Genomic DNA, 23516 nt, shown 5'->3' with positions numbered 1-23516 from the left:
GCTGCTGGAGGAAGGCTGCTGGAGGAACCTCTGGCGAAACTGGATTCTACAGCTGCAGCTGTATTGCTCCCAAGATTCAACATCATCAACCTAAAACAGTTCATGGCCATGGCTGGGCCCAGCTTAATGGACGAAGGACGGGTGGCTGAACATTTGGGGGTGAGATTGGAAAGGATTGTCAGACAACTGCTGGGAAGCTGCAGGAAGACTCTGTCAGTAGAAGAGCGGATTATGTTCAACGGTCACAAGCAAAAAGGTACAAAATGAAAACGTCCCGTTTCCAAGACGGGGGATTAAACCCAATATCTCAGAGTCAGAAAGAATGACGTTATTACTGGATGTGAGAGGGTTGGACGAGGTGGGTTTGGACGAGGTGGGTTTGGACGAGGTGGGGTTTGGACGAGGTGGGGTTGGACGAGGTGGGGTTGGACGAGGTGGGTTTGGAAGAGGTGGGTTTGGAGGAGGTGGGTTTGGACGAGGTGGGTTTGGACGAGGTGGGTTAGGACGAGGTGGGATTGGACGAGGTGGGTTTGGACGAGGTGGGTTTGGACGAGGTGGATTTGGACGAGGTGGATTTGGACGAGGTGGATTTGGACGAGGTGGAATTGGACGAGGTGGGATTGGACGAGGAGGGTTTGGACGAGGTGGGTTTGGACGAGATGGATTTGGAAGAGGTGGGTTTGGACGAGGTGGGTTTGGACGAGGTGGGTTTGGACGAGGTGGGTTTGGACGAGGTGGGTTTGGAGGAGGTGGGTTTGGAGGAGGTTGGTTTGGAGGAGGTTGGTTTGGAGGAGGTTGGTTTGGAGGAGGTTGGTTTGGAGGAGGTTGGTTTGGACGAGGTGGGTTTGGACGAGGTGGGTTTGGAGGAGGTTGGATTGGAGGAGGTTGGATTGGAGGAGGTTGGTTTGGAGGAGGTTGGTTGGTTTGGACGAGGTGGGTTTGGACGAGGTGGGTTTGGAGGAGGTTGGTTTGGAGGAGGTTGGATTGGAGGAGGTTGGTTTGGAGGAGGTTGGTTTGGAGGAGGTTGGATTGGAAGAGGTGAGTTTGGACGAGGTGAATGGGAAGGAGTTATATAGGGGGTGTGTTAAGATTTTTTAAATCAAAAAATAGAAAAGACACTCATTGGAGGGTAAAACTGGGCCTTGATGACAAGGTAAAGCCAGCATGGAGAACACTATACAGGGCACTGGTGATATGTAATGGAGGGTGTTGATGACAAGCTAAAGCCAGCATGGAGAACACTGTACAGGGGACTGGGGATGTGTAATGGAGGGTGTTGATGGGGACTGGTGATATGTAATGGAGGGTGTTGATGACAAGGTAAAGCCAGCATGGAGAACACTGTACAGGGGACTGGTGATATGTAATGGAGGGTGTTGATGACAAGGTAAAGCCAGCATGGAGAACACTGTACAGGGGACTGGTGATATGTAATGGAGGGTGTTGATGACAAGGTAAAGCCAGCATGGAGAGCACTGTACAAGCCACTGTTACGCATAGGATCATGGTGACATGCAATGGAGGGTGATACATGGCATCATTGCAGTTAATGCTTTTGGATCTGTCACTAACTCAGATGGATGTCCTTTTTGTAATACGAGAGAAACAATGTTTCACTGTTTTATGGAGTGTGAGAGGATAAAGGCTCTCTCCGAAATATTAGAGTCTTTGTTTACAGCTGTAGGGGAGATTTTCAATGACACTGGTTTTATTTTGGGGTTTCACTATAGTAAGCAACAGAAAATAAAATGTCAACTGTTACATTTTATTTTGGGACAAGCTAAGATGTCAAGTTTTCTGAGTAGGAAACACAAGATAGACACGGCATATGGGCAGGATGTAAGAAGTGTTTATAAAGGATTAGTCAGAGCCAGAATAGAAGTGGACTTTTTGAGTTCTTCTCGGCTGTAAAAGATCTCCCATTGCAGGAGGAGAAGTGGGCTTATGGGCTTATGAAGGAGCGGTATGTTTTGTGGAGGGAAACTATTTTGTTGCTGAAATAAATTGAATGTAAATGTTTTTTATGTATTACAATTGTTTAAATGTTTATTTAATAACGACCCATTTGTTGTTTAATGTGGCATTATTTGTGTTTATATAAAATATACAATTATTTGTGTTAGTATAAAATAAAGGTTTTATAAAAACTAAAACTCTCTCTCTCATATGATCAGTCTCTCTTTCTCTTTGTGGATCTGTGTAATCTGAGGGAAATATGTCTCTCTAATATGGTCATACATTGGGCAGGAGGTTAGGAAGTGCAGCTCAGTTTCCAACTCATTTTGTGGGCAGTGTGCACATAGCCTGTCTTCTCTTGAGAGCCATGTCTGTCTACGGCGGCCTTTCTCAATAGCAAGGCAATGCTCACTGAGTCTGTACATAGTCAAAGCTTTCCTTAATTTTGGGTCAGTCGCAGTGGTCAGAATTTAACGACTCTTTTCTGGATTTTGATCATTAGCGGGTATCGGCCTAATTCTGCTCTGCATTATTTGATGTTTTACGTTGTACACTGAGGATATTTTTGCAGAATTCTGCATGCAGAGTCTCTCTCTCTCTCATATGATCAGTCTGTCTAACACACCAGCATAACTGACTTGTTATCTCCTAATTCCTTCTCAATTCCAACAGATTACCTGCAGTAGATACTTCTAGCCTGGTCCCAGATCTGTTAATTCCTTCTCAGTTCCAACAGATTACCTGCAGTAGATACTTCTAGCCTGGTCCCAGATCTGTTAATTCCTTCTCAATTCCAACAGATTACCTGCAGTAGATACTTCTAGCCTGGTCCCAGGTCTGTTAATTCCTTCTCAATTCCAACAGATTACCTGCAGTAGATACTTCTAGCCTGGTCCCAGATCTGTTTGTGCCGTACTGCCAACTCCTATGGTGCAAATAACAAGGTTTTGTGTTTGAAAGACAAACAGATCTGGGACCAGGCTAAGATTCCACGGGGTATGAAGAGGCGGGTCTTCCAACGAAACGAGTTCCTTTTTGGGTAAAACCCCCGTTTTATTTCACCAAACATAAAGATGATCAATTTAATATAAAAACACGTTTTCCCCATCTGAAGAGGTTAAATAAAAAGATGACTATAGTAATAAATTAAAGTAACAGCCTTAAATCCCCATAGAAAAATCTATGTACAGTGTGTGCAAATGTAGAGTAGGGAGGTAAGGCAATAAATAGGACCTAGAGGTGAAATAATTACAATTTAGCATTAACACTGGTGTGATAGATGTGCAGATGATGATGTGCAAGTAGAGATACTGGGGTGCAGAAGAGCAAGAGGGTAAGTAATAATATGGGGATGAGGTAGTTGGGTGGGCTATTTACAGATTGGAAGCAAAGGTACAGGGATCGGTAAGCTGCTCTGACAGCTGATGCCTAAAGTTAGTGAGGGAGATATAAGACTCCAGCTTCAGAGATTTCTGCAGTTCGTTCCAGTCATTGGCAGCAGAGAACTGGAAGGAAAGCCCAAAGGAGGTGTTGGTTTTGGGGATGACCAGAGAGATTTACCTGCTGGAGTGCGTGCTACGGGTCGGTGCTGCTATGGTGACCAATGAGCTGAGATAAGGCGGGGCTTTAACTTGCAGAGACTTATAGATGACCTGGAGCCAGTGGGTTTGGCGACGAGTATGAAGCGAGGGCCAGCCAACGAGAGCGTACAGGTCGCAGTGGTGGGTGGTATATGGGGCTTTGGTGACAAAACGGATGGCACTGTGATAGACTGCATCCATCGTCGAAGTCGAGGATCGGTAGGATAGTCAGTTTTACGATGGTATGTTTGGCGGCATGAGTGAACATTCATTCACCTCAGTCAATAGGGGGACTGAACATTCACCTCAGTCAATAGGGGGACTGAACATTCACCTCAGTCAATAGGAGACTGAACATTCACCTCAGTCAATAGGAGACTGAACATTCACCTCAGTCAATAGGAGACTGAACATTCACCTCAGTCAATAGGGGGACTGAACATTCACCTCAGTCAATAGGGGGACTGAACATTCACCTCAGTCAATAGGAGACTGAACATTCACCTCAGTCAATAGGAGACTGAACATTCACCTCAGTCAATAGGAGACTGAACATTCACCTCAGTCAATAGGAGACTGAACATTCACCTCAGTCAATAGGGGGACTGAACTTTCACCTCAGTCAATAGGAGACTGAACATTCACCTCAGTCAATAGGAGACTGAACATTCACCTCAGTCAATAGGGGGACTGAACATTCACCTCAGTCAATAGGGGGACTGAACATTCACCTCAGTCAATAGGAGACTGAACATTCACCTCAGTCAATAGGAGACTGAACATTCACCTCAGTCAATAGGAGACTGAACTTTCACCTCAGTCAATAGGAGACTGAACATTCACCTCAGTCAATAGGAGACTGAACATTCACCTCAGTCAATAGGAGACTGAACATTCACCTCAGTCAATAGGAGACTGAACATTCACCTCAGTCAATAGGAGACTGAACATTCACCTCAGTCAATAGGAGACTGAACATTCACCTCAGTCAATAGGAGACTGAACATTCACCTCAGTCAATCGGGGGACTGAACATTCACCTCAGTCAATAGGAGACTGAACATTCACCTCAGTCAATAGGAGACTGAACATTCACCTCAGTCAATAGGGGGACTGAACATTCACCTCAGTCAATAGGGGGACTGAACATTCACCTCAGTCAATAGGAGACTGAACATTCACCTCAGTCAATAGGAGACTGAACATTCACCTCAGTCAATAGGAGACTGAACATTCACCTCAGTCAATAGGAGACTGAACATTCACCTCAGTCAATAGGAGACTGAACATTCACCTCAGTCAATAGGAGACTGAACATTCACCTCAGTCAATAGGAGACTGAACATTCACCTCAGTCAATAGGAGACTGAACATTCACCTCAGTCAACAGGAGACTGAACATTCACCTCAGTCAATAGGAGACTGAACCTTCACCTCAGTCAATAGGAGACTGAACATTCACCTCAGTCAATAGGGGGACTGAACATTCACCTCAGTCAATAGGAGACTGAACATTCACCTCAGTCAATAGGAGACTGAACATTCACCTCAGTCAATAGGAGACTGAACATTCACCTCAGTCAATAGGGGGACTGAACATTCACCTCAGTCAATAGGAGACTGAACATTCACCTCAGTCAATCGGAGACTGAACATTCTACAAAAAACATACAACAATTAGCTGCTACAAACTATCTCAGCACCGGGGATTAAACCTCTAGTTTAGTTTCATGTCAAACAGCAGTTCCCGAGCCAAAGCCATCTAGGACAGCCATCCTCTGCAATGTGTTGAGAAAAAGCCCCGCTGTTCACTGCAGTTGCATCGATGCGCTCTCTACCGAGGAAGAGGCGAAGCAAGAGGTTTCACTCCCGCCAAAAGCTGTCCACATTAAGCCCTATGGCTTAAGCCTGTCACCCACCCTCCCGACTCTTATTGTTAGGGCGGAGACACAAGCATCTTGTTTTCTGTGACCCATTTTAAACTGTCGGTGTTAAACTGACAGCCATACCCAGTTTCTGCCTCTGCGTATGTTAGTGACCAGATCAAATAAGCCAAAGTATAAATATAATACAAATCGGATGCTAAATGTAGCCTTTTCTAATAATTATTTTTCCCGTTCAGTTTCACACTTTCATACCCCCCCCCAAACCTCACTGCTAGCTCACAAGACATGAGTTGATAGACAGTTCGCTGGCCCAATCAGAGGGCCGAGTGTGCATGTCACTAGCCAATCAGTGTGATACTGTCTCTGACTGAGTTGAGACTCTGTGCTACAAAATGAGTGCCAAAACCTGGCCAGAATGTTGTCATCAGTCTCAAGTTATTTTATTTTCTGTCAAGTCAAGTTTCAAGTCATCAAATTTGTGACTTGAGTCGGACTCGAGTCCAAGTCATGTGACTCGAGTCCACACTTCTGCTAATTTGACATTATCATCATTTTCTCAACTTAACATAATTATTCCAACCTCATAGTGTGGAAATATATACACTGAGTTTACAAAACATTATGAACACCTGCTCTTTCCATGACAAAGACAGACCAGGTGAATCCAGGTGGAAGATACGATCCCTTATTGATGTCACTTGTTAAATCCACTTCAATCAGCGTAGATGAAGGGGAGGAGTCACGTTAAAGAAGGATTTTTAAGCCTCGAGACAATTGAGACATGGATTGTGTTTGTGTGCTATTCAGAGGGTGAACGGGCAAGACAAACATATGTAAGTGTCTTTGAACGGGGGTATGGTAGTAGGTGCCAGGCGCACCGGTTTGTGTCAAGAACTGCAACGCTGCTGAGTTTTTCACACTCAACAGTTTCCTGTGTGTAACCAGAATGGTCCACCACCTAAAGGACATCCAGTCAACTTGACACAACAGCATTGGAGTCAACATGGTCAGCATCCCTGTGAAATGCTTTCGACACCTTGTAGAGTCCACGCCCTGAAGAACTGAGGTAGTTCTGAAGGCCAAAGAACTGAGGTAGTTCTGAAGGCCAAAGAACTGAGGTAGTTCTGAAGGCCAAAGAACTGAGGCTGTTCTGCGGGAACATTTTTGACTACACTGGGCTTTCAAAAACATTTATGGGCAGCTTTATTACGATACATTTTTCATGAATCACTAATCACATTAAATAAATTATTTTCAGGAAAAAAAAAAGTTTTATATTTAACGAGGCAAGTCAGTTAAGAACAAATTCTTATTTCCAATGACGGCCTACCGGGGAACAGTGGGTTAAACTGCCTTGTTCAGGGGCAGAACGACAGATTTTTACCTTGTCAGCTCAGGGATTCAATGTTGCAACCTTTCTGTTACTAGTCCAACACTCTAACCACTAGGCTACCTGCCTCTAACCACTAGGCTACCTGCCTCTAACCACTAGGCTACCTGCCTCTAACCACTAGGCTACCTGCCTCTAACCACTAGGCTACCTGCCTCTAACCACTAGGCTACCTGCTCTAACCACTAGGCTACCTGCTCTAACCACTAGGCTACCTGCTCTAACCACTAGGCTACCTGCCTCTAACCACTAGGCTACCTGCCTCTAACCACTAGGCTACCTGCTCTAACCACTAGGCTACCTGCCTCTAACCACTAGGCTACCTGCTCTAACCACTAGGCTACCTGCTCTAACCACTAGGCTACCTGCCTCTAACCACTAGGCTACCTGCTCTAACCACTAGGCTACCTGCTCTAACCACTAGGCTACCTGCTCTAACCACTAGGCTACCTGCCTCTAACCACTAGGCTACCTGCCTCTAACCACTAGGCTACCTGCTCTAACCACTAGGCTACCTGCCTCTAACCACTAGGCTACCTGCCTCTAACCACTAGGCTACCTGCTCTAACCACTAGGCTACCTGCCTCTAACCACTAGGCTACCTGCTCTCACCACTAGGCTACCTGCTCTAACCACTAGGCTACCTGCTCTAACCACTAGGCTACCTGCCTCTAACCACTAGGCTACCTGCCTCTAACCACTAGGCTACCTGCTCTAACCACTAGGCTACCTGCCTCTAACCACTAGGCTACCTGCCTCTAACCACTAGGCTACCTGCTCTAACCACTAGGCTACCTGCTCTAACCACTAGGCTACCTGCTCTAACCACTAGGCTACCTGCTCTAACCACTAGGCTACCTGCTCTAACCACTTGGATACCTGCTCTAACCACTGGGCTACCTGCTCTAACCACTAGGCTACCTGCCTCTAACCACTAGGATACCTGCTCTAACCACTAGGCTACCTGCTCTAACCACTAGGCTACCTGCTCTAACCACTAGGCTACCTGCTCTAACCACTAGGCTACCCTGCCGGAATGACTTTGTCAAAGCAACAAAATAACTATGGCTTTACAAAGATGGTGAAAACTAGGAGAAAATGTTGGTGGTTAAGTGGGTGAAAATATTTCCAGAAGTCACAGAAGGTCAACAGAGGGACATGTCTGAAGTTTAACAAGCTTTTATTCATTCAAAGTGGTCCAAATTAAAGGCCACTTCATTTCATATACCTGGCATTTAAAATGCAATATTTGTGGACACTTAAAATATCAAAAGGTAGTATTTTCATGGAACGATCCAGGTAACAGTCGTGATCAGTGAGCTCTCTCTCAGATTTAACCAATAACCCAATCCCCATGGTGACATTCACAAATCACAATAATTTGTGATGCTGGGCAATTAAAAGCATTATGTGGTTTCACCAGAAGGGATGGATAAGGGTTGTTGATAGCTGCCTGGCTTTTGGAGGACAATGACTTGCAGACAGTAGACAGGTAAACAGCCGCAGCTTGTTTGTGAGGTTCATCACACATCAGTTTTCCACCTCTGAAATGTGTTTGTAAATATATCCTCTCCTACGAACTGTATGCACTTATTCCTTAATAACGAAGAGGAAGAAGAAGATACATACTATTATATATACTATATATACTATTATATAGACCATATATACTATTATATAGACTATATATACTATTATATAGACCATATCTAATATTATATATACTATATATACTATTATATAGACCATATATACTATTATATAGACTATATATACTATTATATAGACCATATATACTATTATATAGACTATATATACTATTATACAGACTATATATACTATTATATAGACCATATATACTATTATATAGACTATATATACTATTATATAGACCATATATACTATTATAATGACCATATCTACTATTATATAGACCATATATACTATTATATAGACCATATATACTATTATAGAGACTATATATACTATTATATAGACTATATATACTATTATATAGACTATATATACTATTATATAGACTATATATACTATTATATAGACTATATATACTATATATACTATTATATAGACCATATATACTATTATAGAGACTATATATACTATTATATAGACCATATATACTATATATACTATTATATAGACTATATATACTATTATATAGACTATATATACTATTATATAGACTATATATACTATTATATAGACCATATATACTATTATATAGACCATATCTACTATTATATAGACTATATATACTATTATAGAGACTATATATACTATTATATAGACTATATATACTATTGTATAGACTATATACTATTATATAGACTATATATACTATTATATAGACTATATATACTATTATATAGACTATATATACTATATATACTATTATATAGACTATATATACTATTATATAGACTATATATACTATATATACTATTATATAGACTATATATACTATTATATAGACTATATATACTATTATATAGACTATATATACACTATTATATAGACTATATATACTATTATATAGACTATATATACTATTATATAGACTATATATACTATATATACTATTATATAGACTATATATACTATTATATAGACTATATATACTATTATATAGACTATATATACTATTATATAGACCATATATACTATTATATAGACTATATATACTATTATATAGACTATATATACTATATATACTATTATATAGACTATATATACTATTATATAGACTATATATACTATATATACTATTATATAGACTATATATACTATTATATAGACCATATATACTATTATATAGACTATATATACTATTATATAGACTATATAGACTATATATACTATTATATAGACTATATATACACTATTATATAGACCATATATACTATTATATAGACTATATATACTATTATATAGACTATATATACTATTATATAGACTATATATACACTATTATATAGACTATATATACTATTATATAGACTATATATACTATTGTATAGAAGATACATACTATTATATAGAAGATACAGTTGAACTCAGAAGTTTACATACACCTTGTGCATTTAAACTCAATTTTTCACAATTCCTGACATTTAATCCTAGTAAAAATGTCCTGTCTTAGGTCAGTTAGACTCACTACTCTATTTTTTAAGAATGTGAAATGTCAGAATAATAGTAGAGAGAATGATTTATTTCAGCATATTCCCAGTGGGTCAGAAGTTTGCATACAGTACACTCCATTAGTATTCGGTAGCAATGCATTTATATTGTTTAACTTGGGTAAAACGTTTCGGGTAGCATTCCACAAGTTGGGTGAATTTTGGCCCATTCCTCCCAACAGAGCTGGTGTAACTGAGTCAGGTTTGTAGGCCTCCTTGCTCGCACATGCTTTTTTCAGTTCTGCCCACAAATTATCTACAGGATTGAGGTCAGGGCTTTGTGATGGCCATTCCAATACTTTCACTTTGTTGTCCTTAACTTCACTAGGGTAGGGGGAAGCATTCGGAATTTTGGATGAAAAGCGTGCCCAAATTAAACTGCCTGCTACTCAGGCCCAGAAGATAGGATATGCATATAATTAGTAGATTTGGATAGAAAACACTCTAAAGTTCCAAAACTGTTAAAATAATGTCTGTGAGTATTACAAAACAGAACTGATATGGCAGGCGGAAACCCAAGGATAATCCAACCAGGAAGTACTATTATCTTGAAAGGCTGTTTTTCCATTGAAAGCTTCCTCTACATGTGGCCAGTGTTTAGGCATTGTTTCAGGCTTTTACTCTGAAAAATGAGAGAGATACAGCACTTTCAATCAGTGGCCAGTGGAAATTTCCATTCATCAGCCTTTCCCATTGACGATGCTTTTGTCCGGTTGAAATATTATTTATGACAAAAACAACCAGAGGATTGATTTTAAACATCGTTTGGCATGTTTCTACTAACTTTTATTGTACTTTTTAAAAACTTTTAGTCTGGAATTAGTGCATTCGGATTACTGGACAAAATGCAGGAACAAAAAGGAGATTTTTGATCATAAAGAGGGACATTACCGAACAAAACTAACATTTATTGTCTAACATGGAGACCTGGGAGTGCCACCAGATGAAGATCATCAAAGGTAAGTGATTGATCTTAATGCTATTTCTGACTTTAATGACTCTCTCCTTGTTTGGAAAATGGCTGTATGAGTTTCTGTGGCTAGGAGCTGACATAATCGCAAAGTGTGCTTTCGCCGTAAAGCATTTTTGAAATCTGACTCAGCGGTTGCATTAAGGAGACGTTTATCTATAATTCCATGCTTAACACTTGTATTGATTATCAATGTTTATGATGAGTATTTCTGTTATTGGATGTGGCTCTCTGCACTTTCACCGGATGTTTGTTTGAGACAAGGCATTTCTGACCACAACGCGCCAATGTAAACTGCAATTTTCTTTACATAAATATGAACTTTATCGAAAAAACATACATGTATTGTTTAACATGAAGTCCTATGAGTGCCATCTGATGAAGATCATCAAAGGTTAGTGATTAATTTTATCTCTATTTCTGCTTTTTGTGACTCCTCTCTTTGGCTGGAAAAATGGCTGTGTTTTTCTGTGACTAGGTACTGACCTAACATAATTGCATGGTGTGCTTTCGCAGTAAAGCCTTTTTGAAATCAGACAACAGGATTTACAAGAAGTGTATCTTTAAAATACTTCTTTATAATACTTGTATGTTTGAGGAATTTTGAGGGATTTCTGTTGTTGAATTTGGCGCCTTGCAATTTCACTGGTTGTTGTCGAGGTGGGACGCTACCGTCCCACTTGTACCAGAGAGTTTATTAAGCCATTTTCCCTTTAGAAGAATGCTTGGGGCCATTGTCCATTTGGAAGACCCATTGGCGACCAAGCTTTAACTTCCTGAACTTGCGTACTATTGTTTGTACAGATGAACGTGGTACCTTCAGGCGTTTGGAAATTGCTCCCAAGGATGAACCAGACTTGTGGAGGTCTACAATTTTCTTCTGAGGTCTTGGTTGATTTCTTTTGATTTTCCCATGATCTCAAGCAAAGAGGCCCTGAGTTTGAAGGTAGGCCTTGAAATACATCCACAGGTACACCTCCAATTAACTCAAATTATGTCAATTAGCCTATCAGAAGCTTCTAAAACCATGACATCATTTTCTGGAATTTTCCAAGCTGTTTAAAGGCACAGTCAAGTTAGTGTAAGTAAACTTCTGATCAACTTGAATTGTGACACAGTGAATTATAAGTGAAATAATCTGTCTGTAAACAATTGTTGGAAAAATTACTTGTCTCATATGAAGTAAATGTAACCGACTTGCCAAAACTACAGTTTGTTAACAAGACATGTATGGAGCGGTTGAAAAACTAGTTTTAATGACTCCAACCTCCGTGGATGTAAACTTCCGACTTCAACTGTACAAGATTTATATACTATTATATAGGTTATATAGATGATAAATACTATTATATAGGTTATACAGATGATAAATACTATTATATAGGTTATATAGATGATAAATACTATTATATAGACTATGTATACTATTATATAGGTTATATAGATGATAAATACTATTATATAGGTTATATAGATGATAAATACTATTATATAGGTTATATAGATGATAAATACTATTATATAGACTATATAGAAGACATATACTATTATATAGACTATATATACTATTATATAGATGATACATACTATTATATAGACTATATATACTATTATATAGATGATAAATACTATTATGTAGGTTATATAGATGATAAATACTATTATATAGACTATATATACTATTATATAGGTTATCTGGATGATACATACTATTATATAGGTTATATAGATGATAAATACTATTATATAGGTTATATAGATGATAAATACTATTATGTAGGTTATATATATGATAAATACTATTATATAGGTTATATAGATGATAAATACTATTATATAGGTTATATAGATGATAAATACTATTATATAGACTATATAGAAGACATATACTATTATATAGACTATATAGAAGACATATACTATTATATAGACTATATATACTATTATATAGACTATATATACTATTATATAGAATATATACTATTATATAGGTTATATAGATGATAAATACTATTATATTGGTTATATAGATGATAAATACTATTATATAGGTTAAATAGATGATAAATAATATTATATAGGTTATATAGATGATAAATACTATTATATAGGTTATATAGATGATAAATACTATTATATAGGTTATACAGATGATAAATACTATTATATAGGTATTACAGATGATAAATACTATTATATAGACTATATATACTATTATATAGGTTATATAGATGATAAATACTATTATATAGACTATATATACTATTATATAGGTTACATAGATGATAAAATACTATTATATAGGTTATATAGATGATAAATACTATTGTATAGGTTATATTGTCATGTTGTCTTGTCTCTGTCCTTTCCCTTCACCCTGTCTCCCTCTGCTGGTCGTTGTTATGTTACCTTTTCTCCCCCTCTTTTCCCCAGCTGTGCCTTGTCTCCTCCTAATTACCCATTCACCCCGTTCCCCACCTGTTCCCTTTTTCCCTCTGATTAGGTCCCTATATCTCTCTCTGTTTCTGCTCCTGTCCTTGTCGGATTCTTGTTTGTTTGTTTGTGTGTCTCATGCCTGAACCAGACTATCATCGTGTGTGCTGCAACCTTGTCCTGTCCTGTCGGAATCTACCTGTCCATCTGAGCCCACGTATGTTCGTCATTAAAGTACTCTGTTTGTTAATTCGCTTTTGGGTCCTCATTCACGCACCATAACAGAAGAATCCGACCAAGAATGGACCCAGCGACTTCGGATCCTCTCTACTCAGCCGTCGAGATCCAGGGAGCGATGCTAGGCAGACACGAGCAGGAATTGTCTGCTGCTCGACATGCCGTTGAGACCCTGGCCACCCAAGTCTCCAACCTCACAGAACAGGTTCACCATCTCCGCCTCGATCCACCGGCCACTTCCAGGGCTTTCGAATCTCCGGAGCCCAGAATCAATAACCCGCCGTGTTACTCTGGGGAGCCCACTGAATGCCGCTCGTTCCTCACCCAGTGTGATATTGTGTTTTCTCTCCAGCCCAACACTTACGCCAGGAGCACTGCTCGTGTCGCCTACGTCATATCTCTCCTTACTGGACGGGCTCGTGAGTGGGGCACGGCAATCTGGGAGGCAAGGGCTGAGTGTACTAACCAGTATCAGGACTTTAAGGAGGAGATGATACGGGTTTTTGATCGATCTGTTTTTGGGGAGGAGGCTTCCAGGGCCCTGTCTTCCCTATGTCAAGGCAATCGATCCATAACAGACTACTCTATTGAGTTTCGCACTCTTGCTGCCTCCAGTGGCTGGAACGAGCCGGCTTTGCTCGCTCGTCTTCTGGAGGGTCTCCGCGCAGAGGTAAAGGATGAGATTCTCTCCCGGGAGGTTCCTTCCAGCGTGGATTCCTTGATTGAACTCGCTATTCGCATTGAGCGACGGGTTGATCTTCGTCACCGAGCTCGTGGAAAGGAGCTCGCGTTCTCCGTTGCCCCCCTCTCCGCATCACTACCATCTTCCTCTGCCGGCTCGGGAGCTGAGCCTATGCAGCTGGGAGGTATCCGCATCTCGACTAAGGAGAGGGAACGGAGAATCACCAACCGCCTCTGTCTCTATTGCGGTTCTGCTGGTCATTTTGTCACTTCATGTCCAGTAAAAGCCAGAGCTCATCAGTAAGCGGAGGGCTACTGGTGAGCGCTACTACTCCTGTCTCTCCTTCAAGATCCTGCACTACCTTGTCGGTCCATCTACGCTGGACCGGTTCGTCAGCTTCCTGCAGTGCCTTAATAGACTCTGGGGCGGAGGGCTGTTTTATGGACGAGACCTGGGCTCGGGAACATGACATTCCTCTCAGACAGTTAAGGGAGTCCACGGCCTTGTTCGCCCTGGATGGTAGTCCTCTCCCCAGGATTCAGCGTGAGACGCTACCTTTAACCCTCACTGTTTCTGGTAATCATAGCGAAACCATTTCTTTTTTGATTTTTCGTTCACCTTTTACACCTGTTGTTTTGGGCCATCCCTGGCTAGTTTGTCATAATCCTTCCATTAATTGGTCTAGTAATTCTATCCTCTCCTGGAACGTCTCTTGTCATGTGAAATGTTTAATGTCTGCTATCCCTCCTGTTTCCTCTGTCTCTTCTTCACAGGAGGAGCCTGGTGATTTGACAGGGGTGCCGGAGGAATATCACGATCTGCGCACGGTGTTCAGTCGGTCCAGGGCCACCTCTCTTCCTCCACACCGGTCGTATGATTGTAGTATTGATCTCCTTCCGGGAACCACTCCCCCCCGGGGTAGACTATACTCTCTGTCGGCTCCCGAACGTAAGGCTCTCGAGGATTATTTGTCTGTAGCTCTTGACGCCGGTACCATAGTCCCCTCCTCCTCTCCCGCCGGAGCGGGGTTTTTTTTTGTCAAGAAGAAGGACGGGTCTCTGCGCCCCTGCATAGATTATCGAGGGCTGAATGACATAACAGTTAAGAATCGTTATCCGCTTCCTCTTATGTCTTCAGCCTTCGAGATCCTGCAGGGAGCCAGGTTTTTCACTAAGTTGGACCTTCGTAACGCTTACCATCTCGTGCGCATCAGGGAGGGGGACGAGTGGAAGACGGCGTTTAACACTCCGTTAGGGCACTTTGAATACCGGGTTCTTCCTTTCGGCCTCGCTAACGCTCCAGCTGTCTTTCAGGCATTAGTCAATGATGTCCTGAGAGACATGCTGAACATCTTTGTTTTCGTTTACCTTGACGATATCCTGATTTTTTCACCGTCACTCCAGATTCATCTTCAGCACGTTCGACGTGTCCTCCAGCGCCTTTTAGAGAATTGTCTTTTTGTGAAGGCTGAGAAGTGCACTTTTCATGCCTCCTCCGTCACATTTCTCGGTTCTGTTATTTCCGCTGAAGGCATTAAGATGGATCCCGCTAAGGTCCAAGCTGTCATTGATTGGCCCGCTCCTAAGTCACGCGTCGAGCTGCAGCGCTTTCTCGGCTTCGCGAACTTCTATCGTCGTTTCATTCGTAATTTCGGTCAGGTGGCAGCTCCTCTCACAGCCCTTACTTCTGTCAAGACGTGCTTTAAGTGGTCCGTTTCCGCCCAGGGAGCTTTTGATCTCCTCAAGAATCGTTTTACATCCGCTCCTATCCTTGTTACACCTGACGTCTCTAGACAGTTCGTTGTCGAGGTTGACGCGTCAGAGGTGGGCGTGGGAGCCATTCTTTCTCAGCGCTCCCTCTCTGACGACAAGGTCCACCCATGCGCGTATTTTTCTCATCGCCTGTCCCCGTCGGAACGTAACTATGATGTGGGAAACCGCGAACTGCTCGCCATCCGGTTAGCCCTAGGCGAATGGCGACAGTGGTTGGAGGGGGCGACCGTTCCTTTTGTCGTTTGGACTGACCATAGGAACCTTGAGTACATCCGTTCTGCCAAACGACTTAATGCGCGTCAGGCGCGTTGGGCGCTGTTTTTCGCTCGTTTCGAGTTCGTGATTTCTCGCTTGCTTCCATTCGCCAGCGTTTCTGGTGGCCCACCCGGGAGCATGACACGCGTCGTTTCGTGGCTGCTTGTTCGGTCTGCGCGCAGACTAAGTCCGGTAACTCCCCTCCTGCCGGCCGTCTCAGGCCGCTTCCCATTCCCTCTCGACCGTGGTCTCACATCGCCTTAGATTTTGTCACCGGACTGCCTTCGTCAGCGGGGAAGACTGTTATTCTTACGGTTGTCGACAGGTTCTCTAAGGCGGCTCATTTTATTCCCCTTGCTAAGCTTCCTTCTGCTAAAGAGACGGCACAAATCATCATCGAGAATGTTTTCAGAATTCATGGCCTTCCGTCAGACGTCGTTTCGGACAGAGGTCCGCAATTCACGTCTCAATTTTGGAGGGAGTTTTGCCGTTTGATTGGGGCTTCCGTCAGTCTCTCTTCCGGCTTTCACCCCCAGTCTAACGGTCAAGCAGAACGGGCCAATCAGACTATTGGTCGCATCTTACGCAGTCTTTCTTTTCGCAACCCTGCGTCTTGGTCAGAACAGCTCCCCTGGGCAGAATACGCCCACAACTCGCTTCCTTCGTCTGCGACAGGGCTATCTCCTTTTCAGAGTAGCCTCGGGTACCAGCCTCCGCTGTTCTCATCTCAGTTCGCCGAGTCCAGCGTCCCCTCCGCTCAGGCTTTTGTCCAACGTTGCGAGCGCACCTGGAAGAGGGTCAGGTCTGCACTTTGCCGTTATAGGGCGCAGACTGTGAGAGCTGCTAATAAGCGTAGAACGAAGAGTCCTAGATATTGTCGCGGTCAGAGAGTTTGGCTCTCCACTCAGAACCTTCCCCTTAAGACCGCTTCTCGCAAGTTGACCCCGCGGTTCATTGGTCCGTTCCGTATTTCTCAAATCATTAACCCTGTCGCAGTGCGACTTCTTCTGCCGCGATATCTTCGTCGCGTCCACCCGGTCTTCCATGTCTCCTGTGTCAAGCCCGTTCTTCGCGCCCCCGCTCGTCTTCCCCCCCCCCCCCCCCATCCTTGTCGAGGGCGCACCCATCTACAGGGTCCGTAGGATTTTGGACATGCGTCCTCGGGGCCGTGGTCATCAGTACCTAGTAGATTGGGAGGGGTACGGTCCTGAGGAGAGGAGTTGGGTTCCCTCTCGGGACGTGCTGGACCGTGCGCTGATCGATGATTTCCTCCGTTGCCGCCAGGCTTCCTCCTCGAGTGCGCCAGGAGGCGCTCGGTGAGTGGGGGGGTACTGTCATGTTGTCTTGTCTCTGTCCTTTCCCTTCACCCTGTCTCCCTCTGCTGGTCGTTGTTATGTTACCTTTTCTCCCCCTCTTTTCCCCAGCTGTGCCTTGTCTCCTCCTAATTACCCATTCACCCCGTTCCCCACCTGTTCCCTTTTTCCCTCTGATTAGGTCCCTATATCTCTCTCTGTTTCTGCTCCTGTCCTTGTCGGATTCTTGTTTGTTTGTTTGTGTGTCTCATGCCTGAACCAGACTATCATCGTGTGTGCTGCAACCTTGTCCTGTCCTGTCGGAATCTACCTGTCCATCTGAGCCCACGTATGTTCGTCATTAAAGTACTCTGTTTGTTAATTCGCTTTTGGGTCCTCATTCACGCACCATAACATATATAGATGATAAATACTATTATATAGGTTATATAGATGATAAATACTATTATATAGGTTATATAGATGATAAATACTATTATATAGGTTATACAGATGATAAATACTATTATATAGGTATTACAGATGATAAATACTATTATATAGACTATATATACTATTATATAGGTTATATAGATGATAAATACTATTGTATAGGTTATATAGATGATAAATACTATTATATAGGTATTACAGATGATAAATACTATTATATAGACTATATATACTATTATATAGGTTATATAGATGATAAATACTATTATATAGACTATATAGAAGACATATACTATTATATAGACTATATATACTATTATATAGATGATACATACTATTATATAGACTATATATACTATTATATAGAATATATATACTATTATATAGACTATATATACTATTATATAGAAGATAGATACTTTTATATAGATGATAAATACTATTATATAGACTATATATACTATTATATAGAATATACATACTATTATATAGACTATATACACAATTATATAGATGATAAATACTATTATATAGACTATATATACTATTATATATAATATATACTATTATATAGACTATATAGAAGACATATACTATTATATAGACTATATATACTATTATATAGAATATATATACTATTATATAGGTTATATAGATGATAAATACTATTATATAGACTATATAGAAGACATATACTATTATATAGACTATATATACTATTATATAGAAGATAGATACTTTTATATAGATGATAAATACTATTATATAGACTATATATACTATTATATAGAATATACATACTATTATATAGACTATATACACAATTATATAGATGATAAATACTATTATATAGACTATATATACTATTATATATAATATATACTATTATATAGACTATATAGAAGACATATACTATTATATAGACTATATATACTATTATATAGACTATATATACTATTATATAGACTATATATACTATTATATATAATATATACTATTATATATAATATATACTATTATATAGACTATATAGAAGACATATACTATTATATAGACTATATATACTATTATATATAATACATACTATTATATAGACTATATATACTATTATATAGAATATACATACTATTATATAGACTATATACACAATTATATAGATTATAAAGACTATTATATAGAAGATAGATACTTTTATATAGATGATAAATACTATTATATAGACTATATATACTATTATATAGAATATACATACTATTATATAGACTATATACACAATTATATAGATGATAAAGACTATTATATAGACTATATGTACTATTATATATAATATATACTAATATATAAAAGACATCAAAACTATGAAATAACACATATGGAATCATGTAGTAACCAAAGAAGTGTAAAACAAATCAAAATATATTTTAGGTTTGAGATTCTTCAAAAGTAGCCACCCTTTGCCCTGATGACAGCTTTGCACGCTTGGCATTCTCTCAACCAGCTTTATGCGGTAGTCACCTGGAATGCATTTCAATTAACGGGTGTGCCATGTTTAAAGTTAATTTGTGGAATTTCTTTCCTTCTTAATACGTTTGAGTCAAACATTTATGTTGTGACAAGGTAGGGGTTGGTACACAGAAGATAGCCCTATTTGGTAAAATACCAAGTGCATATTATGGCAAGAACAGCTCTTATAAGCAAAAGAAAATGACAGTCCATCATTACTTTAAGACATGAAGGTCAGTCAATCTGGAAAATTTCAAGAATTTTGAACGTTTCTTCAAGTGCAGTCGCAAAAACCATCAAGCGCTATGATGAAACTGGCTCTCATGAGGACTGCCACAGGAAAGGAAGACCCAGAGTTACCTCTGCTGCAGAGGACAAGTTCATTAGAGTTACCAGCCTCAGAAATTGCAGCCCAAATAAATGCTTCACAGAGTTCAAGTAACCGACACATCTCAACATCAACTATTCAGAGGAGACTGCGAGAATCAGGCCTTCATGGTCAAATTGCTTCAAAGAAACAACTACTAAAGGACACCAATAAGAAGAAGAGACTTGCTTGGGCCAAGAAACACGAGCAATGGACATTTGACTGGTGGAAATTTGTCCTTTGGTCTGATGTGTCTTTGTGAGACACATAGGTGGATGATGGATGATCTCCGCATGGGTGGTACCCACCGTGAAGCATGGAGGAGGAGGTGTCATGATGTGGGGGGGTGCTGTGCTGGTGACACTGTCAGTGATTTATTAGCATTCAAGGCACACTTAACCAGCATGGCTACCACAGCATTTTGCAGCGATACGCCATCCCATCTGGTTTGTGTTTAGTGGGACTATCATTTGGTTTTCAACTGGACAATGACCCAACACACCTCCAGGCTGTGTAAGGGCTATTTGACCAAGAAGGAGAGTGATGGTGTGCTGCATCAGATGACCTGGCCTCCACAATCACCCGACCTCAACCCAATAGAGATGGTTTGGGACGAGTTGGACCGCAGAGTGAAGGAAATGCAAACAACAAGTGCTCAGTATATGTGGCAACTCCTTCAAGACAGTTGGAAAAGCATTCCAGGTGAAGCTGGTTGAGAGAATGCCAAGAGTGCGCAAAGCTGTCATCAAGGAAAAGGGTGGCTACTTTGAAGAATCTAAAATATAAGTTGATTTGTTTAACACTTGTTTGGTTACTACATGATTCCATGTGTTATTTCATAGTTTTGATGTTTTAACTATTATTCTACAATGTAGAAAACAGTAAAAATAAAGAAAACCCCTTGAATGAGAAGGTGGATCCAAACCTTTGACTGGTTCTGTATGTATATTGAAAATATACACTATTTGAAATGGAAATGCTTGGAAGGGTGATTCTGTATGTCTGTCTGGCAGCGTTGAAGGAGGAACCACTGGGGGGCTGGGTTCAGAGGCTCCCCATGGGGGAAACAATATGGGGACGCACACAGGAGAGGAGAGTCCCATGGAGATTTGGGCATGAGTGCACACAAACGTACACACACACACACACACACACACACACACACACACACACACAAACACACACACACAATTCTCGGGGGAGGAGGCCCAGATAGGAAAAATGTATCCCACAGGACACCCATCACTGTAGCTATGTCAATATTACTGGATGGTAGCGAATTGGTCATAGCACGCGGCAATACCTCAAGGTATCAAGACACTGAGTAGCACCTGGGCTGCATCCCACATGGCTGAGTATTCCCTATTTGGTGGACTGATACAGGGCCCAGAGGGCTCTATATACTGTAGGGAATAGGGTTAGAGACAGGGCCCAGAGGGCTCTATATAAGGAATAGGGTTCGAGACACAGGACTGGTTCGTTCACCTTTCTGTCCTGAACCTGGATGTGTGTAAAGCTCATTTCCATGTATAAGCAGGCTAGCTGCTTACTATCACAGGCCATGACTTCACTTCCCATTTGTATTGTAACAGCCCAGGAGTAACAGTAGAGGTCAACAGTAGAGGTCAACAGTAGAGGTCAACAGTAGAGGTCAACCGTAGGGGTCAACTGTAGAGGTCAACTGTAGAGGTCAACAGTAGAGGTCAACAGTAGAGGTCAACCATAGAGGTCAATAGTAGAGGTCAACCGTAGGGGTCAACTGTAGAGGTCAACAGTAGAGGTCAACCATAGAGGTCAACAGTAGAGGTCAACCGTAGGGGTCAACAGTAGAGGTCAACAGTAGAGGTCAACCATAGAGGTCAACAGTAGAGGTCAACCGTAGGGGTCAACAGTAGAGGTCAACTGTAGAGATCAACAGTAGAGGTCAACAGTAGAGGTCAACCATAGAGGTCAACAGTAGAGGTCAACCGTAGGGGTCAACTGTAGAGGTCAACTGTAGAGATCAACAGTAGAGGTCAACAGTAGAGGTCAACAGTAGAGGTCAACCATAGAGGTCAAAATTAGAACTCAACAGTAGAGGTCAACCGTAGGGGTCAACTGTAGAGGTCAACTGTAGAGGTCAACAGTAGAGGTCAAAATTAGAACTCAACAGTAGAGGTCAACCGTAGAGGTCAACCATAGAGGTCAACAGTAGTGGTCAACCGTAGAGGTCAACAGTAGAGGTCAAATGGTTTGAAAAGCTGTTCTCTATAATCTCTATTCTGCTTCTATTTACGTCCCAAATGGCACCCCATTCAAACCAGGGATGAAAGGACTGTACTGTATAGGTTATAGGGTCCCATTTGGGATGAAAGGACTGTACTGTATAGGTTATAGGGTCCCATTTGGGATGGAAGGACTGTACTGTATAGGTTATAGGGTCCCATTTGGGATGGAAGGACTGTACTGCCATCCTGAGGCCTGGACCCAGACCAGGTCAAGCTGGGTTTGATCTGATAGGTCCTGGTCTAAAGTAGTGCACTACATAGGGAATAGGGTGCCCTGGTCTAAATTAGTGCACTACATAGGAAATAGGGTGCCCTGGTCTAAAGTAGTGCACTACATAGGGAATAGTGTTCCATTTAGAACACATTGTTCTTATCACTCTTCCTTATTACACCCAGCTGTCCTCAGCATTATGGTCATTATAATGGCCTTTTAGGATCTGACCTATTCTTTCTTATTGACTAAACAGCTATGAAAGCTTATCATTTTACGGTAAAAGGCTGGGACGCTGAGTGACACTCTGTCTAGGGATCGGCTGTGAGCCTAATGTGTGGCTGGCTGGGTGGCTGTTCGATCCAGCTGTAACTACAGCCGTCCAAGACAACAACAACCTGTTTAATTATTCACACTGGACTCCGAGGCAGCAGGCGATATGAAGGGCTGATCAACGAGGGAACCAGAGCATGCCTTGTCTGTCTACTCTCTGCCTGGCTGTGAGGGAAGATGTAAGGCAGAGATGAAATCAATGGTCTCTTGGTGGTGGAGGAGAAGAAACAATGAATCTCTCTAATGGCAGCCAGGACAATTACCAGAGGCGTTTAGGCATGACTCTGTTTCTCACTGTCTGTTTCCCCCATCTCCGGGCTGAGGGGCTGGACTAGGTCCCCATACCCTAGACAGAGGGGCCACTGGGCCATGATCTGGTCTGATAACTGGGTAGCTCCTTAGGGAGTCTGGAAATCTGCTAACAGGTTGGTTACTATCTGATAGGAAAGACAGAGGGAGAGGTATGAGGATGAGCGGGGATGGAGTGGATGGATTGATGGAGAGATGGAGGGATGGATTGATGGAGAGATGGAGGGATGGATTGATGCTGGAGGGATGGATTGATGGAGGGATGGATGGATGATTGATGGAGAGATGGAGGGATGGATTGATGGAGAATGGAGGGATGGATTGATGGAGAATGGAGGGATGGATTGATGGAGAGATGGAGGGATGGATTGATGGAGGGATGGAGGGATGGATTGATGGAGAGATGGATTGATGGAGGGATGG

General features: G+C 41.4%; 1 protein-coding gene across 2 annotated transcripts in view; it reads right to left on the bottom strand.

The window, feature by feature from the left end:
* The window catches only part of tenm4 (teneurin transmembrane protein 4), a 678489-nt gene that overhangs the window by 14303 nt on the left and 640670 nt on the right, over positions 1-23516 (bottom strand). The gene's annotated exons all lie outside the window — the stretch shown is intronic.

Source organism: Oncorhynchus mykiss, chromosome 27 (assembly GCF_013265735.2).
Source record: "Oncorhynchus mykiss isolate Arlee chromosome 27, USDA_OmykA_1.1, whole genome shotgun sequence".
Taxonomy (NCBI): Eukaryota; Metazoa; Chordata; class Actinopteri; order Salmoniformes; family Salmonidae; genus Oncorhynchus; species Oncorhynchus mykiss.
Note: the sequence above shows the minus strand (reverse complement) of the source record. Positions and strands in the feature narration are given on the sequence as shown.